General features: G+C 38.0%; 2 long non-coding RNA genes across 2 annotated transcripts in view; both read left to right on the forward strand.

Annotated features, from left to right (window-relative positions):
• The window catches only part of LOC120399431, a 52,529-nt gene extending 42,815 nt beyond the window's left edge, over positions 1-9,714 (forward strand). Inside the window, exon 3 of the long non-coding RNA XR_005595153.1 lies at positions 9,179-9,714. This is a non-coding gene — a long non-coding RNA (uncharacterized LOC120399431). The remainder of the gene's footprint in view (positions 1-9,178) is intronic.
• A 9,858-nt stretch (positions 9,715-19,572) lies between these two features.
• On the forward strand, positions 19,573-22,054 carry LOC120396829. Its single transcript, XR_005593426.1, has 4 exons — positions 19,573-19,696; positions 19,857-19,968; positions 20,500-20,633; positions 21,540-22,054. It is a non-coding gene; the product is annotated as an uncharacterized LOC120396829 (long non-coding RNA).
• Positions 22,055-23,394: the final 1,340 nt, after the last annotated feature.

Here is a 23,394-nt window from a genome sequence, read left to right on the forward strand (position 1 = left end):
TTCAGTTGGATAGTTTCTGGGTCAGGGCCCCTTTATCAGAGAACATTTAAATTTTGGGGGTTTGTTCTGAATCAAAACAAAACTAAATTTTGAAATATTGTAATGCTCGAAGAAACAGAATTATTGTTCTCCACACAGTTCTACTCAAGAATATTATGATCAGATAAGGACATAATGAGAGAACCATTATTATAATGCACAATCATGTTTTTTTCTCTCACACTCTCTGTAAGTATGTGTTTAAATATATCTGTATGTGATGCAAAAGACCAATTACTCATGCTTTTAGAAGAATACTTGTTACATTGCTGTAGACCATGCTAAAATATACTTTCACGGTTAAGAAAATAGTTTTGGTTTCTGAATCATCCCTATTAAACTTTATATAAAGCCTTTACGTCATTATTAACAAAATGTCTCTAGCAAATTATGTGCTGAGGAAGTAAAAAGCTTATGTTATCTGGTGCAAAATCAGTGCAATAGTGATGGTAATTTTCTGCAGCATCCTTGAAAAACTTTATTGAATTAAGTTTAAGTATCTTTGGAGTTCATTGTATTAAAGGCAAAAGTTATGTATTATTGTGGGCCAGGACTGTATATAATATCTCAATGGGGGAGATGTGTTGTGAACCCTGGGAAGTGATATGAACTTGTGAGAGCTATACTGAACAGTGTGCGAAAACATAAGAACATAAGAATGGCCATACTGTCTCAGACCAAAAGTCCATCTAGTTCAATAGCCTGTCTCCTGACAGTGGCCAATGCCCGGTGCCCAAGAGGGAATGAACAAAACAGGTAATCATAAAGTGATCCATTCCCTTCCACTCATTCCCAGCTTCTGGCAAACAGAGGCTAGGGACACCATCCCTGCCTATCCTGGCTAATAGGCATTGATGGACCTATCCTCCATGAATTTATCTAGTTCTATTTTGAACCCTGTTATGGTCTTGGCCTGCACAACATCCTCTGGCAAAGAGTCCCACAGGTTGACTGTGCATTGTGTGAAGAAATACTTCCGTTTGTTTTAAACCTGCTGCCTTTTAATTTCATTTGGTGACCCCAATTCAAATTCCTTACCTCTGGTTATGCAAACAGCCCAGCGTTTTGAAGTCACACCGGAGGATAGCACCATTATCTACTCATTACACATTCCCAGAGTCTCAAGATCAAAGGCTCTTATATTCAGGAAAGACTAGCCTATTCATGGTGATGCTACTTCTTAGCTGAGGCTATTAGGAATTTGAAACCATAGAAAAACTCCTTTGTGTGGTTTGAAGGACTGACTCCTACCAGAACTCTTGTAGGAGGTAAAGGATGATCTCTGCTAATCTTATTATCAGGCATATAGTTTCTTTTATTGTTTTTAGTATGTTTTCTCTGTAATTCTTTCATTTAAGAATAAATGTGGTAACTTATGAAGGGCTGTCTGGTAACTTGGAACTGCTGGCAATTACAGCTGTCCATAGCCTTTGGAGGGAAAGCAAAGTTCAGATGCTGTCCTGTTTAAGCAGTCTGGCTTGCTGGGTATATCACGGTGTGGGCACGGAACTATGCAGCCTGCAAAAAACCCAGTCAGGAGGGAGAGAGAGACAAATCTCTGCCCAGAAGAGGTGATAGCTGAGGAGGTAGGAGCCTAGAATGAGTGCCATTGGTCGACCAACCATGGAGAGGGAATGCAGATGCATTTGACTTAAACTGTGACAAGAAGAACACCGGCGTGTTTTTGCCCCTCATTTTGGAGAAGATCTATGTTCTTAAATGTGGATGTTGGGTTAGATTCTAGGCAAATCAGGGGGAAAAGGTGTCTTCATGCTACTTTTGCATCCTTCTGATGCTGTGCTACTGCAAGGGCTGAGAAGGCACCTGGCATAATTCTAGGCAGCCTGAGGTCTGCTCAAAGTTATGTCCGCTTCCCTTGTCCTGTCTACTGCTTGAAGCATAAGCCAGAACTGCAACAGTGGCATGTGCTATGGCCCTGCCCCTCCAGCCTATGGATCCATCTTGGGGGCTTGCAAGGGGCAATGGAAGGCTGCTTAGGGTGGTCTAACATAGTATATGTGTAACCCACATTATTCAAGCTTGACTCTGTCTTCCTCTAGTTCCTAATTCACCTATAGAGGTTTATGTGACTTTTCTAGTGTTTGAGCCTGAGTTTTTAAACTTGGCCAGTAGAGGTTCATTGCTGATGATTAGAGCAAAGCAAAATTTGCAATTTCTGTAACAAGGGAAAGTCCAACATCTCAACATGTAATTTCATCCCAAATTGGGATAAAAAAAATTGAAATTAGATTTTTCATGGAATGGAAATTCTGAATTTTAATTTCACATTTTTGATCCCAAAGAAAATGTTTCAGGTCTGTTAAATAACAAAATATTCTGATTTGGGTCAAAGTGACCCAAAATGGAATATTTAATTTTGATTTTCTGGAAAATCAAGATTTTTTTCCATTAAAAACTTCAATTTTTCAGAATCTGCATTTTCTGTCAGAAAACCATTCTGGCAGAAAGCTCTCAACCAGTTCTACTCATCAGTTGTCTGGGCACATTGCATAACACCTGTACTACATGAGTTTTCTCTTGCTCCATTGAAAGCTCTTTACAGCCCCAGTATGCTGCCAGAGTAGTATTTAGGGAATGGAGAAATCTCTCCCATATATTTTCGTATGGTCTACAATGGCATTACAAGTATTCTTCAGATAGTCTGAGTAATGGGCCCTTTTGTATCCGATGATGAAATTTTAACTTTTAATTTTACCTTTTAATATGTATTTATCATTGTGCTGATGTTTTTACAGGATGAAGTTGAATCAATACAGTTCACTTGTTGATGCTTTTATTTGAGAGTTACAGAATCACATCATAGCACTGTGCATTTCAGAATATACTCAAATGTCCTGAACAGGCTACTTATTCATCATTGTTAATAAAAAAGCATGGAAAAATAGAAACAAAATACAATGTATCTATTAAAATTCTCCTCAATTTCTAGTAAAATAAGGTTTTTTTCTATGGTTAGTCACATTAAACTGGATCAGGCGATGCTAAAAATATTAACTAGAATAACAGATATTTTCTGTGTTATTTGGTATAAACTTAGTAACAAATTGAGATGTTTTTAAAGAGTATCCTGATTTCTGAAAATGCAGTACTTAAAATAAGTCAATAAAATATTTTGTAGAACTTTCTGGAGGAGAATGAGCAATTGAAAAGAGGAAAATACTAAAAACATAACATTCCTTTTTGATAATAATAAATTAATTTGCAAAAATATATTAAAATACATAAACTTTTAGTAATAGCTGTGTTGTAAATCACCTGCCAAAAGTCCTTCATAACAAAATAACACACCTCATCGCAGCCAAAACAAAATGACATTTTTACTTTTAGCTTATGTTACTTTTTATTTTATCCAGTACAAAAGTAAAGGAGATAATCTATTTTTAAAACATTGGCAAGATTTTCTGTAGTAATCAACATAAATATATTCTATAAATATATCCAATAAATATCTATATCTCTACGATCTCACTGTCCATTTAACTGGTTTCCTTAAGGGCTTTGGAAGCAGAATTTTAAAAAAAGCAAAAAAACCCCACACCTTACTTTTTGCAGGGCTGGATGTGCATTTAACGGATTTATAAACTGTGAATGTATGTGATTATTTACCTAGCTCCCCTTAATTCATATCCATATTTTTGAATGCATTGGTTTGATTTTGTTTCTTTTATATTCCTAGTTCAGTATACATATGTAATATCAACTTTAATTTAAATTTAACAAAGTGGTGTATGTGTATCTATACAGGATTCATACATGCACAAAACACTGCAGCAAATTATGGTCCTGTTCCTGCAATTCAATCTGTACAGTCTCCTGTGCCTGTGCAGCATTTGATTAGTGGAACCCCACATGGATGCAGGGGTTCCACCCTACTGGATCCCAGTGCAGGATGAGGTTCTCTATCATCTTTAAAGGGGATCAGATTGTGCCAATAAAATTACTTGACGTTGAGTAAAGCTTTCAAAAGTGCCTAAGTGACTTAGGCATCTAGAAGCTGAGGTCACTTTTGAAAATAGTGTTGAGATTCCTAAGTCACTGAGGCACGCTTGAAAATCACACCCATTACTCCGTTTTCTTTACAAAATATGAAGGGCCCAATTCTACCACCTTTACTCATGTTAAGTAGTAACTTACTCCACAAGCAGTTCCATTGAATTCAATAGATTTAGCCATAAATTATGGTACGTCTCAGCCTGAATAAGATTCTTTCTTAATATTTTTCCCTTTGCTATTCCATTTGAAGCAGCACCCAGAAATATTTCTGATGAACATCTTTTCTTTAATACCTGCAGACAGATATGCACTTAATTAAATAAAGTAAGTTAAATCTTGCTTGGAAAGGTTCCATAGGGTATCTTTCAAATACACCCATCTTTTCTCCTTTATGTTCAAAGGAGTTATCCGGGATGCTTTGTGAGTTTTACTTCAAGCTGCCTTTGCCACAATTTGCAGTTCATTGCTGCACTCTCTGATAATCCTACTACACTGACTGGCTGCAGTTATTACCCTTTATATGAAGGATCTATGCTGAAAGCCAGTTATGAGTTTCTGTCCCTGTGGATCATATGATGAAGTTGAAGCAGGCTGTCATCCAAAGCTGTATAATAGCCTCAGCTGGGAAATACAAAAGTGCCATGGATTATTGATAGAGTCATATCTGCAGTTCTGCTGACAAATTTGATGCCTCTTTTGCTAGGTTTCTAATATTAAGAAATATCTCTGTTAGTATGTTCCTCCCATGTGTTCCTTTTGGATTTGGATTATGGTTTGGCTGTCTTCCTTTTATTCTGGTGATAAATGGCCTTATTCGTAGTGACCTTAATGCTACAAGGAGAAATGATGAACTTACAAAAGTGCTAATGATCTTCATTTAGAAAAATACCCTAGGACTAAGGATAAAAATGATCATTTTAAAATTATCCTTTGACATTTTTCTGTTTTTCCCCCAAAGTCCTTTTTTAAGTCATAAAAGGCATTTTCAGTATCTTGAATATCTGTTTCAGGAAACAAAAGGCATGGTATAGGGATGATTATTTTTGCAGGATGACATGCCGGTGAAATAAATCTTCCAAACACTGATCAAAATTACATGCAGGTTGCCATCAAAATCTTCTGCCACCCTCATGTCATCATATGACACACCTAGCGTGGGGGGAAAAAAGTAGAATTTTTTAAAGATCAAGTTTGACAAATCCACAAAAAAAGTTTGATATTTTATTCATTGTCCTAAAATTGCTACCATTGTTTCCTCATTGTAGCAGCTTCGTTTGTTTGTATCCTATTATAGCTACACTCCTACAGAAATGATTATAGTAAATGAAGGAAATGATGGAAGAAGCTTTCTGAGTAACTGAGCAGATGCTGCATGGGCTATTTCTCCCCCACCCCCAGAACCCAGTCAACTCAGGGGAGAGGATGGGGGAAGGAAAGGAATTCTATATTAAGCTGGAATTTTGTGTCCAGACCGGAAACATTGTAATGCACCATAATTTTGATAAATCCAAACCCTGGGGAGGTCTGAGTCTGTCTCTGGTTCTTTTACTTTAAAAAAAATGGAGAAGAGGGAGAAATGCAAATAGCTGCAAATAAAAGATCTTTCACTGTTTTCTGTGAAATGTCAGCAGATCTCTTAAAGAAGGGAGGGGGCATTAAGAAATATTTTTAGAAACAAATCCTGGCTTATGTGGAGGAGGATCTTGGATCTCATTGTGAAAAATGCACTAAAATTTCAGCACTTACAAATATTTTGAATTTATATCTTTCCTTTGCAAAACAGCAGCTGGGGGTAACTCTCTGTCTCTCTGCACTTTGCTTCTTCACCATTGTGTCTAATCCTTTGATTTACAGCAGTACTTCCATTACTGACGGTGAACAGAAATAATTAACCAATAATGCATATAACAATCTGGTTTATATCCTGAAAATACTGCCAGGGTATATGTGTAAACTTAAATTACAAATAATTTCCTTTTAAGTCAGAATTTTATTTTTCCTCCTTTTCCTGCCAGGGTCCATGTTTTCATTGTCAAGGGGGTAATGTTTTCTCTACAGCAGTCCAAGGCATCTCTACCACATAGCACTGTTCAAAGAGGTGTGTGAGAGGGGTGCTGTTAGCAACTATAAATAGAGCCCCTTCTAACTAACAGCACCCTAGTTAGTTAGAACAGGCAGGGCACCGGTTACTTAGAGTAGGAGAGAGTTAGGCAGTCTGACTGGGGTTGAAAAGTTAGTGGAAATCAGGTGCCCCTATAGGGAGTCTGATGAGCTATTGAAGTAATTAGCTCACCAGCTGGATATCTGAGAAAAGAAAGCAAACAATACAAAAGGCTAAGCCAGCTGGTGGGAAGTTTGCCCTTTTTATCTGCTGCTACAGTGTGTTGTACCTGGAGCATAAGGCAAGAAGTAATAATAATTAATACACTTGGTGAAGGTACCCTTATGTGTGTGTTCTGTTTAATCTTCAGGAGGGTTTACTAGCCAGGGATGGAGGGGAACCTGCTTACAAGGTGGCATAATACTACTAGCCATGGCAGGAGAAACAGAAATTGAAAGGAATGAATGTAGGTTTTAGCAGATTTAAAAGTTACAATTCACCCTTTAAATGAAAAAATCATAGCTGCTGTTGTATTTAATGAACCTGATGATCACTGTTACAGAGTTCAACATTCAGCCTGTACAGGGCTCTATAATTCCTTCAATTCAGGGGTTCAACTGACTGTAACACTCTCTTTTTCTATATACATAATGGTTCTCAATCCAGGCCCTGCTGAAGTTAATGGAGAGACTCCCATTGATTTCAGTGGGAGCTAGATTAGATTTTAAGACTCATTATCAGCTATCATTAAAACTGGCCCAGATCCTCCCTTTTTCTAGATCTTCTGGATTGTCTTTGAACAAATTTAAAGCTGTCAAAATCCAGCTAGTCTCTTTCTCCAGTCCCATCTCCAAAGGGATTTTGCTAATGGAAACAAGGCTTCTGAAGGAAACTAAAAAAATCGTAAAGTGTCTCAGTCTGCATCTCTTACCATATTCTCTCCCTAAAAGAAAGTAAATGCTATCTGAACAAATCTGCAGTTCTTACTGAGGCAAAAAGTCAGTGGGAGTTTAGGCTGAATAAGGATTGTCAGATCAAGCCCTGAGCAGCATAAGTTTGAGAAAAGTTTCACTGTTGACGGTGATGTTCCACAAGACGCTCCCATTACTCTCTGAAAGGAAGATTAGTTAGTAATAACTGCTATTGTGAATGCCTCCATTTGTAGCCTGGTATCCATATTTCAAATGACTTCAAAATGTGTTCTCCAGAGTTTATGTACTGCATAATGTCCCTTGCTTTCACTCTTTAAACTAAAACTAATTATATTATGTTGCCACAATTACTTTGATTATTTTGACAAATTATGAGCATTCAAGTAGATGATATTGAAACATCTGATTTTTTTTTAATTCCCTTAATATTCCCCAGAAGCATTAACTTGCATCTCTGACTTTTAAAGATTACAATCTTCATCCATTAAGGGAATAGTTTCCTTAAATAAATAATTACAGATAGGAGAATTATCATGAAACATCACATTTTTGAGACTGAAGTCAATGAAATTATCAAGGTCAAAGATTTATTATCTCCTTAGGGAGTGCACTGTGATTTCATTAATGCTAATGGGAATTTCATGCGTATATAGTCCCTTCTACATGTCTGTCTTTGTATCTAATCTATCATATAAGTTCTGATTAAAGTGCCCATCACCATGGTATCTGAGCACCTAGGGAATCACAGATGTCTTATAACCAGGTCTTGCAATTTTTACACATCACTGAATTCACGTGGAAAGTTGTACCTGCACAAAGGCTATGGTGCAGAGCCTTTTATGATGAACAGGCATATTTTTCAGGTTGATTTTTTGGGGATATACATGGGCACTATCAGATAAATATTTATATCCAGTCCACAGCCCTATATTTCATTTCAACTGTGTGGTAATATAGTGTGTTGCTGCTATGAATGGTATTGCTATTGATATAAATAGTTATTCTATTCATAGAACAAGTGCAGAATAGGTAGCACAGATCAGGGAAGAGAATCTTGCATTCTAATTTGTTGTGCAAAGTAATAGGAATATACCACCTGGAGGTAGCAATTTATTAATATTCATTACTATTATACTTCCTTTAAGGTTAATTGCTCATGAACTAATAATTACTTTCTTTCAGTGTGTTCATTATTTATTAGCAGTTTCTGACAAAAATAGACTTTTGAGACTATTGGTTATTCACATACTGTTTACCTAAAATGTTTGTTTTTGTGGTGGTAAGTCATTCTGTAGTGTTTTTACTCCCTGAATGAGTAGATGAAGCATTTTAAACAAATGAATATCAGAGAGCAAATAATGAATAGTGTATTTCTGGTGCAAATTTTTGTAGCAATAATCCAGTCACCTGAAAATATGTGAAACTTTCTGCATTCACAAACGTGTTCATTAATGCCTGGCAGTTGTTTGAATAATGCCAAATAATGACTCAGTGTTCATAAATAATAGTGAACTGACCTTGACACTTTTGTGAGTCCTTCCCATCCCCCCATCTGCCAACATACTAACATCTAGCTCTGACATCAATGAAATGGCATATGTTCTCCTGCTATGCAATTGTAACTTGTTGACTTCATTAAGAGTTTTCTATGTGTCCCTTGTGTCAGAATTTGGTTTATTCTGAAGAGATCTATGGCAATAGGGATGAAGCATCAGTATGGATGTTAACTGTGCAGTTCTCTGACAAATCCTTTTCTATTGCCAGAACTGAGCATTAGTCATCAGGAAAATGAGTCTGAAAGAATATGGGTAGGAGTTAGATAAACTCATATTCTAGTGCAGTTGTTTCTGAGGTCTGAAGCTTTACAGTCTATTGAGACTGTCCATTGTCGACTTCTCCTTTTAAAGGGCTGCCAGAATAATCAGTTTCAGTTTTGGAAAAGGGAGAGACATGGTGGGTAATTAATAGGTGAACTGGAACTAAGAAATGTGCTATTTGTTAATGAGAAGGGCAAACAGTAGGTGCTTTCTGTTTGCTCCCAGCTAGTGACAATAAAAATGTTAAGATCCCACCTGATTTTTTTTTCCTGCAGTGAGCTGGAGAGGGGAGTGATCTCTCTGTGACCACAGAGAGAAGACCTGAAGTCAGGCATACATACGTTGGAGCACCAGAAAGTCCAAGATGTGATTGCACAAGATTTGTGAAAATTTGCCTATGAATGTACATACATTTGCTTAATCATGGCACAGAGGAAAATTAATACTACGAGCTTGATGCAGAAATTATTAGGTCAGAAATTCCCTGACCTATATTATGCAGGAGGTCAAGTTAGGTCATCATAGGGTCCCTTCTGGTCTTAAAATCTAACGAACTTATTGTTCGGAGCAGGTAGACACATTTCACTTTTGGCATCTTCAGGGACACCTCCTTCTCTTACTATGAGGGCTTAACCTGGCTTCCAGTTCCTTTTGGTTATGTGGTTACCAATTGTCTTTGTGCACTTAGTGCAGAGATACGTTTAGTTTGGTTCATGTGGTTGATACAAGGGAATTGAGATACCAGTGAAAATAACACATCTCCTTTTGTAAAAGAGAGAGATCCTTACTATATGTCAGGCCAAATATGAAATAAGACCATTTTCAAAGGAATTACAGAAGGTAATAAATGTAAATTATTTCTACTATCTGACCTGCTCCATATGACCTATATCAGTGCAGTTTATATGAAAACAAAAATACAGCAGCCTGAAAAAAAATGGTCTTTCTAAGTAAAGGGGGGCGGGGAGGAGAATGGAACACAAAAAGGCATAAATTAAATATAAGCAAACCACTGCTAGTTCATAGATGCAATTTGAATTTGAACTTTAACCAGAGCTGATTTTTTCCAAGAAAATTCTTAGAAAATGTTTGTGGTTTTCTAACAGCACTTAACCCTAACCACACTTATTAACAAGAAAAGTGAGTCTTGTTAAAGTTTATAAAATGAATTTCTGTGGCTGTTCATTGCTGAAAATGCATAGTAGGTTTACAGAGACCTTTTAAAAATCCTGACTTGGGAATTTCAGCTAGGGGAATAAACATTTAAAAATGGTTCCATATCCCATTGACCTAATTAAATGCCATAAACAAACTGCACATAAAACACACACTTTCCAAATTGCTACATTTGAAAATCTGCACAGTTTCAAAGTCTTAATGATGGGCACAATTATTTCCTGTTTCAAAATGACTGTAAGCTGGCATTTGATCTGTGTAATTTTTAGAACAGCAAGAAAAAGATATTCATATGTGCATCCAATTTAGTCTGAGTTAGCATATTTTGATCTTTCATTACTTGATAGCTGAATATTAACATTTATAGTTATAGGGTGCAATTCTGCAGTTAGATATTTTGTAATTGAAGTCAATGAGAGTTTTATCTGAGTATGGACTCGGACAGCAGCGAGGACAGATGGAGAGAACTGTACATATTTGTTTAGGATTGACCACATGAGGATAAAGAAACATGGCTAGTATAATTTAATAATAAAGTTTAAAATACCTTATTGCTCAAACATGTCCCCATGAGCACACAAACATATACAATAGTGATGATACACTTATATACATTCATATTACATTTACAGTGAAAAATATTCAGGATGCTTTTTGTGTTGTGTTCTCCATAAAACCTCTAGGCTGGTCTGTAACAAAGTAAACAAGCAAGAGAAAAGAAAAGGAAAGAAAAAAGAGAGTACTGCCTTTTGAGACATCTCACTGTTCAGTTGATAGATGCAGTTAAAAAGAGCATCTGTGCAGTATTTCTTTCTCTTTAATTAATGATTTTCACCAGTAATGCATTTATGACACATGCAAACATGTTTGATATGCATTTTATCAAAGCTGACAAATAAAGGTTTAATAAGGCATACATAATTTAAAAAAAAATCAAGTTTGGACATGCTTTTCTGTAGAATGCAGAGATGCATCTTGGCAGCATTCTCCAATCAGTACATTGGAGTTGAGTTTCTTATTGATTCCCTTGGTAAAATGATAGTTTCTCTCTCCCTCTCCCCCCACACTGTGCCCCGGTAATATAGTGAAGTATTAAAAAAGCAGGATAAGTACATTTACAGCCTTCTTACTGCTGCCCGCAGGGTGCTATAAATGCACAAACTGGATATAATTGAAGCACATATTAACTTACCTTCTGTTGTACAGGAAGAACATAAGCAGGCAGTTAATGTTCACTGTGTTGAAACTCTTAACTTGGGGGTTGTGAATTAGCTTGCAGTAGTAATTTGGTAAGCACCTGGGAAAATTGCAAGCTTCGTTTCCTGCAACGTGGAATATGATTAAAAACAGAATATATTATCATCATGGGTACCATTTAAAAATGTGTAGACAGCATTCTGTGATGTTAAAATGGAAATTGGAAGTTGTATTCAAATGTTGAAGATGCTTGCATGTTAATTATTGTCTACCACAGTGCATTGAAAGTGCAATTCAATTATTTGCTTTGTCAAGCAATATTTTGATTAACTTGAACTTTAATTTTGTACATCTGGTGTTTTTCACACTGTGATAAAAACAGTGTTGAAGTATGCTGCTCTGCCAACAGTACCCTTAAACAACAGAGAGAACATATGCAAAGCAACAGTGAGCCATATTAAAGACTGGAAAGACGGTCTTTTCAAAATAAAAAAAGAAACATGTCTTTAAGGGTATGCAATCAAAGGAATGAATCTAGTGGGGTATTTATGGATACAAAGCCTGAGGATATGTTTAGCCCTTAGACTCTCACAAACATTGGCTTTAATTAGGATAATTACATTAGTATAATTACTATACTAAGTTATGATACACCCTTAGGTTTTAATTCACAAAGCAAAACACATTTGCAGATTCAGGCCAGCAGTGAGGGAAATATGCCAAACTAATGGTGAAATAGGATATCTTGATTTTTACACTGGGGGGGAGGGACTGTTTTCTATTTCTTAAGCTTGTACACAATGATTGGGGCTGATGGCAATACACATCCCCGTTAATTCTTTTAATTATGGGGGGAGGCTTTTTGAAATGTTTTCCTAGGTTTATCATTTGCCTGTGTTCTTCCATCCAGAGTGTAGGATTTTTATGTGACAATCAAGGACAGATTGTGCCTGGCTCTGTGGGAGTACTCAGGGTGGTGGTAAGGTGAATGGATCTGCCTTCTCCTAAATAAAATCCATCAGCATGGTTGGGGAGCAAAGGCAACATTCTGTGAAGTACTAGCTTCCTCCAAGGAGAAGACATGAGGTGAGAAGGGGGGAGGGCATGGAGATTCTTAAATGAAAAATCCTATAATTCAAAAAGTATTATTAAATTAAATATGGAGTGGTAATAAGACCCTGTCATGGTCTCTGAAGTACTGTATCTAGAAGGTGATGATTTGTGAAGTTTATAACACAGTGAAATATTCAGTGTGAAAGTTAAAACACTCTCTAAATTTTTCACTTGTCAGGTTGGTTGAGTTTCCATGAAATAGTGGTTTATGCAACATTTTTTCATATGTGCTCACAATTAAAAATAAAAGTATTATTAGAATGAGGAGTTTATTTTCTGGATGCCCAAGAGATCTTGAGGCATTTTATTATGATGCATTATCAAGTTTTGAAGTGGGTTGTTTGAAGATTGACATGTAATTTAAGTCACATGATCTTGGTACTAGTGTCTTAGTGACTGAGCCTACTCTGTTTGCTCAGGAAATTTATCAGAAGCCATTGTAGCTGAGAGGTAGCATTTTTTTCATTGTAGATTTTCTTCAGCAAAAAACTATCTTTTTGACAAAGTGAAAGATTTCTTGCAAAAATTCTGTTTGATGAAAAATGGAAAAACTAAAAACTCACACTGAAAAAAAAATCTGTTTATAAGTTTTCTTCTTTTTTTTTTTAACAAATTCAAAAAGTGGAAGAAAATTCTTGCCAATTGATGTTGGAAACTAAGATATGTTTTTGACGACTTATACTAGAAAGAGATCTGTTAGTCTATAGCACCTCTGAGACACATTTGTTTCTCTTCCACCACCTTTCTCGTTATCATCCACTCAAACCACACATCATTTTCTGAGAGTGTGCTGACTATGAATAAGGCAGTATTTGATCTAACCCAACAAGTCATATTTGGATAATTAAAGTGGGGAACTTCAAGTGGGTGCTCAGGAAATTATTTTTTTTGTCTCCCTGAGAAAAGGACAGAACAGAAATGCTCACTTCCATCTCATCCCAGCTCATCAGCAATGTGTTTAATAATTCAGAAATTCACCAGTAATTGGTGTGTTGCTTAAATGATTGTAAGCTTTAGAAGATGAACATAGAGTATGAACTATTAATGTAAGGTGAATATTAATTGTACTTCTACTTCTAAGTGTGCTTACAGAATCACAACAGTAGCCTGTTGTCATACTTTTGAAGGTTAGTTCTTATGACTTTTGTATACTTTTTTCTTTCAGAGGAAAGTAATATGACTGATCACCCTGTCTTTTGGAATAAAGTAAAGCCTTGAGCTTAAAGCTGTCTAGACTCTCTTTTCAGTTTGTTTTCTGACCTTTTCCTGTAATGCAGCATGTGAACATCTGACAAAACCTTTAATTTTTGCAGGTTAGGCTACATGTTGTTGTTTGGAAGGGAAATGCAACTATAAAGATAAACCCTTTCAAACTTTAATGTTACCATGTTTCACAATTCAACCTAACTTCAGTATTCCTTTGGTTTTCTTTTAAAAAATAAATAAAATAAAAATATTTTTCTGACACCAGAATTATTTTGATGGAATGGTTATGGAAGCTGGAATACTATTTACTTTGAGCACAGACAGCAAAAAGGCAAAATTTTGCTGATTCTTTCTTATTTTAGTTCTTTGAATAGCTTGACCTATTTTCAGTACCTTTATTGCTCCTTTGCCTATTGGATTTTTATCGCAGTCTCCAAATGTTATATAAGCTTATCTGGTTTTATTTAGCTGACATTTTTTTAAGTGCAAAAGGAAGGGAACACCTATTATACCATTCACATTGAATAATGGGGATGTCATAAATATTCTGGAGTGTTTTTCTATAGTGAAAACCATGAAAGTTTCATTTTGCTTTTCTATGTCAGGTTGTGAAAATGAACATACATAGAGATGCATATATTTCATGCAAAGAAACCTATATTAAGATTGTAAACTCGGTGCATGAAATTTAGTAAATGTTAGAATTAAGGTTTCTGGTGCAATCTGTATTTGACTCTTTGGTGCGCATGTATTATGATCGACATTAACTACGTGATCACTTACTATGTTTTCCCCATGGATTCTGCTTCAGTTAGTGCATAGGATGGATAACAAATAAGGCAGGTGCAGTGAATGAGGCTGTCATCTGGAAGGCCCCTGCCTCATTTACAGTACAGTTTGGAAAGTATGGATTAATATCATAGGTGATCACATGACTTTGTAAGATGCTGAACTGACTTACATAAATGGATTCTGTAACTTACTCCGCCACTGCCTTCCTAGGTGATGTTGGCAGAGTCATCTAAATCAGAATGGTCCCCTGTCTGTTCCTTATTTTCCAGGTGCCCAACCAGACATCAAAGACTTGATTTACAAAAGTGCTGAATACCTTCAACTCCAGTTGAAGTAAATTGAAGCTACAGGTGCTCAGTACCTCTAAAAATGCAGGGTTGTGTATATAGTTCCCTAGGCTTTTAAAAAAGACAACTGTAAAAACAGAAATGTTGTTTTGTAGAACAATATGGCATACCACACAATCCCTTTTGTCCCGGAGTGGCGCCAGGGTTTTTGGCACCCTAGGTGGGGGTCCTTCCGCGCTCCCGGTCATTGGCGGCAATTCTGTGGCAGGGGGGTCCTTCTGCACTCCGGGTCTTTGGCGGCAATTCTGCGGCGGGTCCTTCACTCGCTCCGGGACCCGCCGCCGAAGTGCCCCGAAGACCGGGAGCGCAGAAGGACCCCCCCTGCCACAGAATTGCCGCCGACGACCGGGAGCGCGGAAGGACCCCCACCTAGGGTGCCAAAAACCCTGGCGCCACTCCTGGACAAAAGGGATTGTGTGGTATGCCATATTGTTCTACAAAACAACATTTCTGTTTTTACAGTTGTCTTTTTTAAAAGCCTAGGGAACTATATACACAACCCTGCATTTTTAGAGGTACTGAGCACCTGTAGCTTCAATTTACTTCAACTGGAGTTGAAGGTACTCAGCACTTTTGTAAATCAAGTCTTTGATGTCTGGTTGGGCACCTGGAAAATAAGGAACAGACAGGGGACCATTCTGATTTAGATGACTCTGTCAACATCACCTAGTAAGGCAGTGGCGGAGTAAGTTACAGAATCCATTTATGTAAGTCAGTTCAGCATCTTACACTCAAAGTCATGTGATCACCTATTATATTAATCCATACTTTCCACTTCCGAATTGCCACCGAGGGCGGCAAAATGCCGCCCCCCCAAATCCTTGTGCCCTAGGCGACCACCTAGGTCGCCTAAATGGAAGCGCCGACCCTGCTTTTGTCTGATCACCAGTGGAGTTTTATATATTTCGAAAAATAAAAGTTCCTCAGGACACCAGAAATCAAGGATCAATTCATTTCCTCCTTGATGGACCAAAGATTATTTTTTGCATTAAATTCCCAAGAGTGATTCTCAGTTCTATTGTGCGATATAGTGCTTTGTGGTTTACTTTTGACAGATTTAATGCTTCATTTGAATTAACTCCACTAGGAGGCCAGGCTTGGTTAACCTTTCTCTAAATGCACTTTATTTATTTATTTGTGTTATTTTAATGCAAATCTTACCTCATCCTGAGCAAATACTGCTCTGTGGCCTTTGAAACTTAACCTTTCTAATAGTATTTGTGGCATATTTTGTAAATATATGGTATTTGCAAAAATGTGGAGCTGTCCTAGTAATCAAAGTAGCTTATAAATCTATTCTCTAGGAATGTTACAGTTCAGCTGGAATTTTATGATGAATTCTCTCAGGTACATTTAAGTGTTCAATATTTGAATATTTAACATTGTGTGTGGCGGGGGGAAGAGGGAGAGGAGGAGTAGGGTTTTTTTCCCAGCTATTCAACAGAATTCCCTGTCTCTATTTGTTTGTCATAGCATCGTCATATATGCTGCAGAAATGAAAAGCAGGAGGAAATGAAGGAAATGTCTAGAATGGATGTTTATGAATGGATACAGTTAGACTGTATATGGAATGCTATGATTGTATTCAGACTGCATATCTGATGGCTTAGATCTGTGCCTGATACCTTCTTGAATAATGCATCTCATTTGTAGATCTTCATTGGAATCCTCGCTTGCTTTTGCTCCCCTCTATCCCACCCTCCAAAAAGCAGATTGCACCAACTGCAATCAACTGTAGTTTGATTTAAAAAAAAAGCTATTTTCAGTATTCCAATAATCAGCTCCCCCATTTTGGAATGTCTTACACTGAAAGAAATTAGTCCAGTCTGAATAAGGAAAGTAATATGTAAAAGTTTTCTGAACAATTCACAGAAACATATGCTTGTGATACTATAGTCTTTCTTTATTTGATCTTCATAGCATCTGTGAGCAAGAATTGGTGGATTTTCCTGTGTTCAGATGTTGACATGTAGATTACTTAAAGAACAACTTGACTTATTGATAAAGACAAGATCAAATATTTTGATGTGTTGATGTTTTGACTTGTGAGCATGTGAGTGCAGTTCATGACCACAAATCAGTCACCTTAATCCAATCCTTATGAGTAGACATAGTGACCAAATCTTGGTGGCTTAGAATGTTCAACCCATCTAGACTGCAAGACGCTTTCTGTCAGTGTGTTGTAGTGATGTCCAGTGCTGTGCGCTAGGGAAGTATGAAAGAGTGTGGAATCTTTTATTGTGTTTCTGGAGCTTTGCTGTCATAATGCAATTCAGGCTAGGTTATGTCTGATGAGGGAAAACCTCAGAAGTATTTTTGATTTCAACACATGGGCATGCTGGGCCAGGCAATGAAATGTCCTTAAAGATAGAAAAGCCGGGTGGAATGGATAGCTTATATTAGAGTATGTAGATTTTCACCTCTAAACTGTAAGATTTTGTCTGGCCAGTATCAATAGTGCACTCTATAGCTGTAGCACTAGTGCAGACAGTACAGCCACAGGAGGGGTTCTCCTATCACTGTAGGAAATCCACATCCTCTGTGAGAGGTGGTGGCTAGGTTGACAGAATTTTTCCATCAACCTAGCAGTTTCTATACTGGGGTTTACATCCGCTTAATTCTCACAGCCCTGAGTGATATAGTTAAGCTGACCTAATGTTGCAGTGTAGACCAGCCCTGAATTATCTTCTGACCCATAATGCTGATCCCTTTGCTTTAAGATAGCAATAAATTAGCAGCATAGGGATCTTGTAGTACTCCTACTACTACTTGTGGATTGAGGACTTAGATGCTTCTGGAGCTTAAACTGGTAACTTTAAGCAATACTAAAATTATTTTAAAGTGTGTTTAAAAATAAAGAAATCAGATGATGTGGAGGAGACTGGAGTTTCTGCAAGGGAACGGAGAAAACAAGTCAAAGAACCGAAACAACAGGGAATCTTGTGAAGCCATATTCAGCTCAGCAGATAGGACTAGGGGACAAAACCTGCCAGACCGTCTTACTGCTCTATCTTGAAAAAACAATTATACAGCAAAATACTCTGAACTGGCCAAGAGATAACTGGATGCACAGATAAGTGCCTGATCCTACACTGTTAAAGTAATGGGATTTTTGCCCTTGACTCCATGGGAACAGGACCCTCACCCCATTTTCCAGAATGCATTTCTTCTAGATGTTTCTAGTTTATGGATTTGTTTACAAATCAGCACAATGCAAAATATTGATAGTCAGGTTCAGAGAAGCAGCTTGAAACTGTGCTTCCTCATGGAAAATGCTAAGAACCAGCTCACATCTTGAAAACTCTTCTGCTCAGATAACAACAGATGCCACATTTAAATGCACAGGATATGCCATTTATCCATTATTCAAAGTCACTGAAATGAATTGCTCTGAATGTTATCTAGTAATATTTTCTGTTTTACATTTATTTATAAAGAAATCTATAGAGGAGCCCATTTTCCTGTCATTAAGAGACATATAACAATCAAAAGCCTTTCAAGTTCATAATGTGACACTGTGCCTTGAAGCCTGCCACACTCTGGCTCAGATGGAGCAGTTTCAGAGTTCTCCGATGAGATTGTTTCACTGCTGGTAATGGAAAGTTCTAATCACAGCATTGCCAGGGAGCCTGGCATGAGTTGAAGAGGGAGGCAGTATGTAAAGGGCCTGGGACATATGTCTTAAATTTATATGGCTAGTAACTTATCCTTGGAACTACATGTGGAAACCAGTGCAAATGACAGGACGCTGATCTGCATTCGCTGCATCTTTTGAGTTCTTCTAAAGGGTAGTCCAATATGGAATGCATTGGAATAAATCCACCCCTCAGGCTATGTAAACATGGATCACTGATGCAATATCTGTATCAAAAAGGAATAGTCTTTGACTTTGGGACAATTGTAAATGGTGGGAAGAAAGAACTCCTTGCCAGAGCTACTGCATGGAAATCCAGGACATGCGGTGAATCCAAAATAAATCCAGGACTGCAAAACTTATTGTCTGTCAGTTAAATGCCCTTACTAGACAGTCACTTTAACCCCCTCCTCCCCTTTTTTTATGACTCTCTATACCTGTCAGCATCACTTCTATTTTCCTAGACTGATCTCTAGACACTTCTGCCAGGCACCGATGAATCACGCTACCAAATTATACAAAAATGAGATGTAGAACTCAGTGTCGTCAGCATACTGGTGTCAGTCTGCCCAGTAGCTGAACAAACACAGTGGATAGGAGGGCTTTTTAAGTGTTCTACTTAAGCAGGTAGGGCATTTATTATGAATCAGTTCAGTGAATACAAATGTGCTGTGTGTTAGAGCTGACCAAAGAACAATTTTATTGCACAGAAATTTTTGAGGTTTCAAAATTTGTTTTTGTTTTGCATTGGAATGAAAACAAAACCCGTTGAATGCTTTCATGAAAATGGAATTGTGTTGAAATGTACATTTTCAACTTGAACCCTCAGCTTTCTGATGTGGGCTGGTAGAAAAGTATATGGGAGTGATTGGCCTGGAGTGTGAGACACCTAGGTTCAAGTCCTTGCTGTGCCTGTTTCAGAACAGAGTTTTTCATCCCAGATCACTCCAAATCAGGCAGAGCAGGGACTTGAACCTGTGTCTCATATGTCCCAGGCCAGTGGCCTCAATGAGTCTCTTCCCACCCCCAGATAAAAATGCTGCTGAAAAAGATGTCTCCCTAAAAAATGTGGTTTTGATTAAACCAGCATATTTCAGAAAAATTCATTTAGTCAACAATATTCCAACTAGCTCTACTATATATTTATATTGCTTGCTAACAATACTGACTTTGTTTCAACAGCTGTAATATATTCATTATCCTGGAGACATACATCATAAGAAAAAAGCAGAAACAGAAACTTTTAAAAAGATGAAAAGCTTGAAATATTGGGATTTGGTTGTTCTGGTCAGCTGGTTCTGAAAATGCTGTTCAGTCTGACTCTCCAGGTACCGGTTTTGCTGGCATTACCTGCTACCCAATAAATTATTTCCAGTGGTGATTATGATACAGGCAATATTATTTCAGTTTTAGAAGCCTTCACACGTATCAGTGTTCAGAATTGGCCTCAAGGATCTTCTGTCTATTTGTTTTATTTCATCAAAACAGGACTTCTAAAGAATGTGTTTTTTAAGTGGAGAAGGCTGATAAAAAACAAGTGCAGTGGCTTAGAGGCTGTGGGGAAAAAATATAAACAGACCTGGTTCAGATACATTCCAAGGTAAGTGGGACATGTCCAGTATGAAATTCAAGGTAGAATAAAATTAAAAATAAGTCAGGTTTTGTTTCCAGTTGAGCTATGAGCAAGAAGCAACTATTATTGACTCAGGGGGAAATATTCATTTTAACACATCCATGATATTTGCCTTTATAAAATACTTTGTGTGGGAAAAGTACAGAATATTGTTAATATAAGACATTGTAAACCACAACCAATACTGAAAAAGCAGGGGAGCTAAACAATAAAGACTGGAAACTCTAGTGAGATAAGAAATTGAAAGTCAATTCCGTTTTCTAAAGAGAGAGGAACTTCAGCTGATTGGCCTTGTGGTCTAACTATGGGTAAAGTTGTTACCTGTCCCCTTATGGGGAGTTCCCAGATTCCCTTGTCCCTAGATTGTGTCCCCTTGTGATGAAAGTTATAAACCTCACACTGGTGCAGCCACAAAAGAGTTAATGTGCAGAACAGTTACTTTCCCAGCTGTGACTAAGTGGCTGACCAGCAACTCTGATAAAACATTGCTGGTCCTAGATACAGAAGCCTCAGTTGAAGGAGCACTCCTAGGAACGGGAACTTAGAGATCTCCCAGGTAGTTGGAGGAGGCCCCGCCTGTGAAGGGCTGCATGCTGCCAGAAAGTCTGAGGGGATTTTGGATCTTCCTGAAGGTAAGAAAGGAAGTTTACCCAGGGAAACAGCAAAAAGTCTGTAGAAACAGATCCTAGCTGCTTACTACAGGATTCTTGGGCCAGAACCCAGAGAAGAGGGAGGGCCTGGATTCTCCTACAGACTTCCAAGGAAGAGGAGATGTAAAAAAGATTGGCACAAAGAGAGACAAGGACTGTCAAGCCCAGGTGTGGGTCTGAAGGCCTGGAACAGGGTCATTCAACTTCTGTTTTACTGGACTCTTTATTACCCCGTCTGTCCACTCCTCCCCCACCACACACAAACAATGAGCGAGCTGGTCAGAGTGTACAGGGAGATTCTGGCAAACCAGTAAAGGGCCTGAAACCACTATTGTGTATTGCTAAAAGCAGCCAAGTCAGCAGGCCGTAAAGTGGAGGGGAGGGGGTTTGGGGTGCCACAGAAAGGGCAGCTTGACCCCGCATCCTTCCTGTTAAGAATTGTGTTGAAATTGCTGATACATGCATTTTAGAAAAGCAGGATGTGCACTCAGGAATATGTCTAACAGTGTCTCAAGGCTGCAAACTCTGGGGAAAAAACCACACCTGGTTAATTAATAATCAGAAGAAAACCTCTTGCTTGACCGTTGAAACTGCTTGCTTAACAAGTTTTCTTTGAAGGACAGGTAATTGTGTTACTAATGTATAAAATAAGGGGGGAAGATTAAGGTGCTGGGACTCTTCAGGATGGGACTCTCCCTCTGGATGCATCTTGTGTTCCTCACCAGCAGATGGGCTGCCGCTGTGGCAATCGAGAGCCACGCTCAGCTTCAGTAATTATCGAGGGTTGGGGGTGTTTTACTAACCTGTTGCAGATGTGTGCAAGTGCTTGAGATTAAGTAAAGTTTACCTTTAAGTGAAAGCACTCTTGTGTTGTCCTGTTTGTGCCAGCCATCTATCGATTGGACGCCCGTGTCTCCCCTGATTTATTTCCTGACACCGCCTTGCACAGAGTAAAAGTTACCAAGAGCTTTGGGTTGAAAGAACCCTGGGTAAGAAGAGGACTGAATTGTAAGAATAGGCAAGCCACTCCAGGCTCAGAGCGACAATTGACAGAGGGTGCCAGAGCTGAAGAGATTTGTTACACCATGCTTGGATATGCAGGGGCACAGCGGATGATGAGTGACCCTCACTGGCCAGCAAACCAGCTATTACACTGATTTGCATCCATGATCCTAAATTTGTGCAAAGGTATTGGTCTCCCCATGAATATGCTGCCAGAGGTCCTTTAATGGCAGGTAAGTTAGCAAAGCTCTGTTATGTAGCTGCCTCATGATAGGAAGGCAAAAGAGCCCTTTCCCTACTCCAGCTACCATTTTACCTTGCTTACATTTCCTCTTTCAAGGATAAATTGTCAATGTAAGCTACAAATTTAAATATTCAAACTTCTATAGCTGTCCAAAATGTTTTTCTCTGTCTGTTCTTTGCCTCCTGCCCTGCCCACGTCCATCATTCATGAATAGAACTGGTCAAAATATGAACATTTTGCAAATAGTATTGAAACGTTGAATTTGTTTCCACTTTTTCAAAGTGGTAGGAGTTTTCTTACAGTTTTTTTCTGAAATTCTTGTCAACATGTATTTTAAATTTTCTGAATTTTATTTTCCATATTCCCACCCCAATTTTTTTAGTATGAAAATAAAATTTTTGATAAAAGTCTTTCTAAAACAATTTTACATACTTTTTATTGAAATCATCATGGAGAATTTTGTGAATAATTAAAAAATTAAGTCAATACATTTTCACCCACACTTTGTTTGTGTGTGTTTGAAAAAGCCATTTATCTAGGGGAAAAAAACACTTCTTACCAATTCTCCATCAATTAAGTTGTGAATGACAAGATACCTGAAAACCCAGAGCATCTGAGACTCACTGCTTGACACTGTGTAGTCAACCAATGTGACCTGCAGCATGGGACCCTGTGTCACCAAGTCAACTGATGGCAGCTCCACCACTTGGACATGTCTGCAACTCCTGCTGATGTTTGCAGTGAAATTCCACTTGTGAGACAGGTGTGTAGACCCTGAATGTGTCTGGAGTGACACTTTATACTTTTGGCTTGTACTTTGTACGAGGGAAGTTCAATTGCCATTGGGTTTGATTTTAAAAGGACATTCTTTACATTTATTTTTTTTCTGTTGAATGAAGTGCACCACAGAGACATGTAAGCTCCACTTTAGCCTCAGTATAAATCCAATTCCAGGTATTCTTAGGAGCCCAGGTGTCCCATCAGATCCTTTGTGACCTACCACCATCATAGGGCAGATAGGTGCCAAGGACCACTCCCTCTGTTATCTTACTGCCCTTTGTGCAGTGGGAAAGAAGCAGTAAGGAGGTTCCAGATGGGAGAATAGCGGGGCAGGATAGTTGACAGGAAGTTCCATCTGTAGCATGTAGGAAGGAAAGTAGCTTGAAGCAACCTTGAGTTTCCCTCCATTCCTCTTCTTGCTTATCACCAGCTCTGTTCCTACAGTGGCCCCTGGAATTATTTGAAGATGTAGATGATGTCACCTGCCTCCATAAGAACGGCCATACTGGATGAAAACATTTCAAACACTTTTCACTTATTTTAATGAAAATATTAAAACAGATCAAACAAAATCAGTGCCCTGATTTCTGAATTGTTCAATAAATAATAAATTGGAATCCCAGCAGGAATACTTTTCACAGTTTCAAAAACTAACCCTATTAATCATCATACTCAGTTAAGAAGAACAAGGTATAACATTCAATAAACTTCTACCAC

This window comes from Mauremys reevesii, linkage group 2 (assembly GCF_016161935.1).
Source record: "Mauremys reevesii isolate NIE-2019 linkage group 2, ASM1616193v1, whole genome shotgun sequence".
NCBI classification, from domain to species: Eukaryota; Metazoa; Chordata; order Testudines; family Geoemydidae; genus Mauremys; species Mauremys reevesii.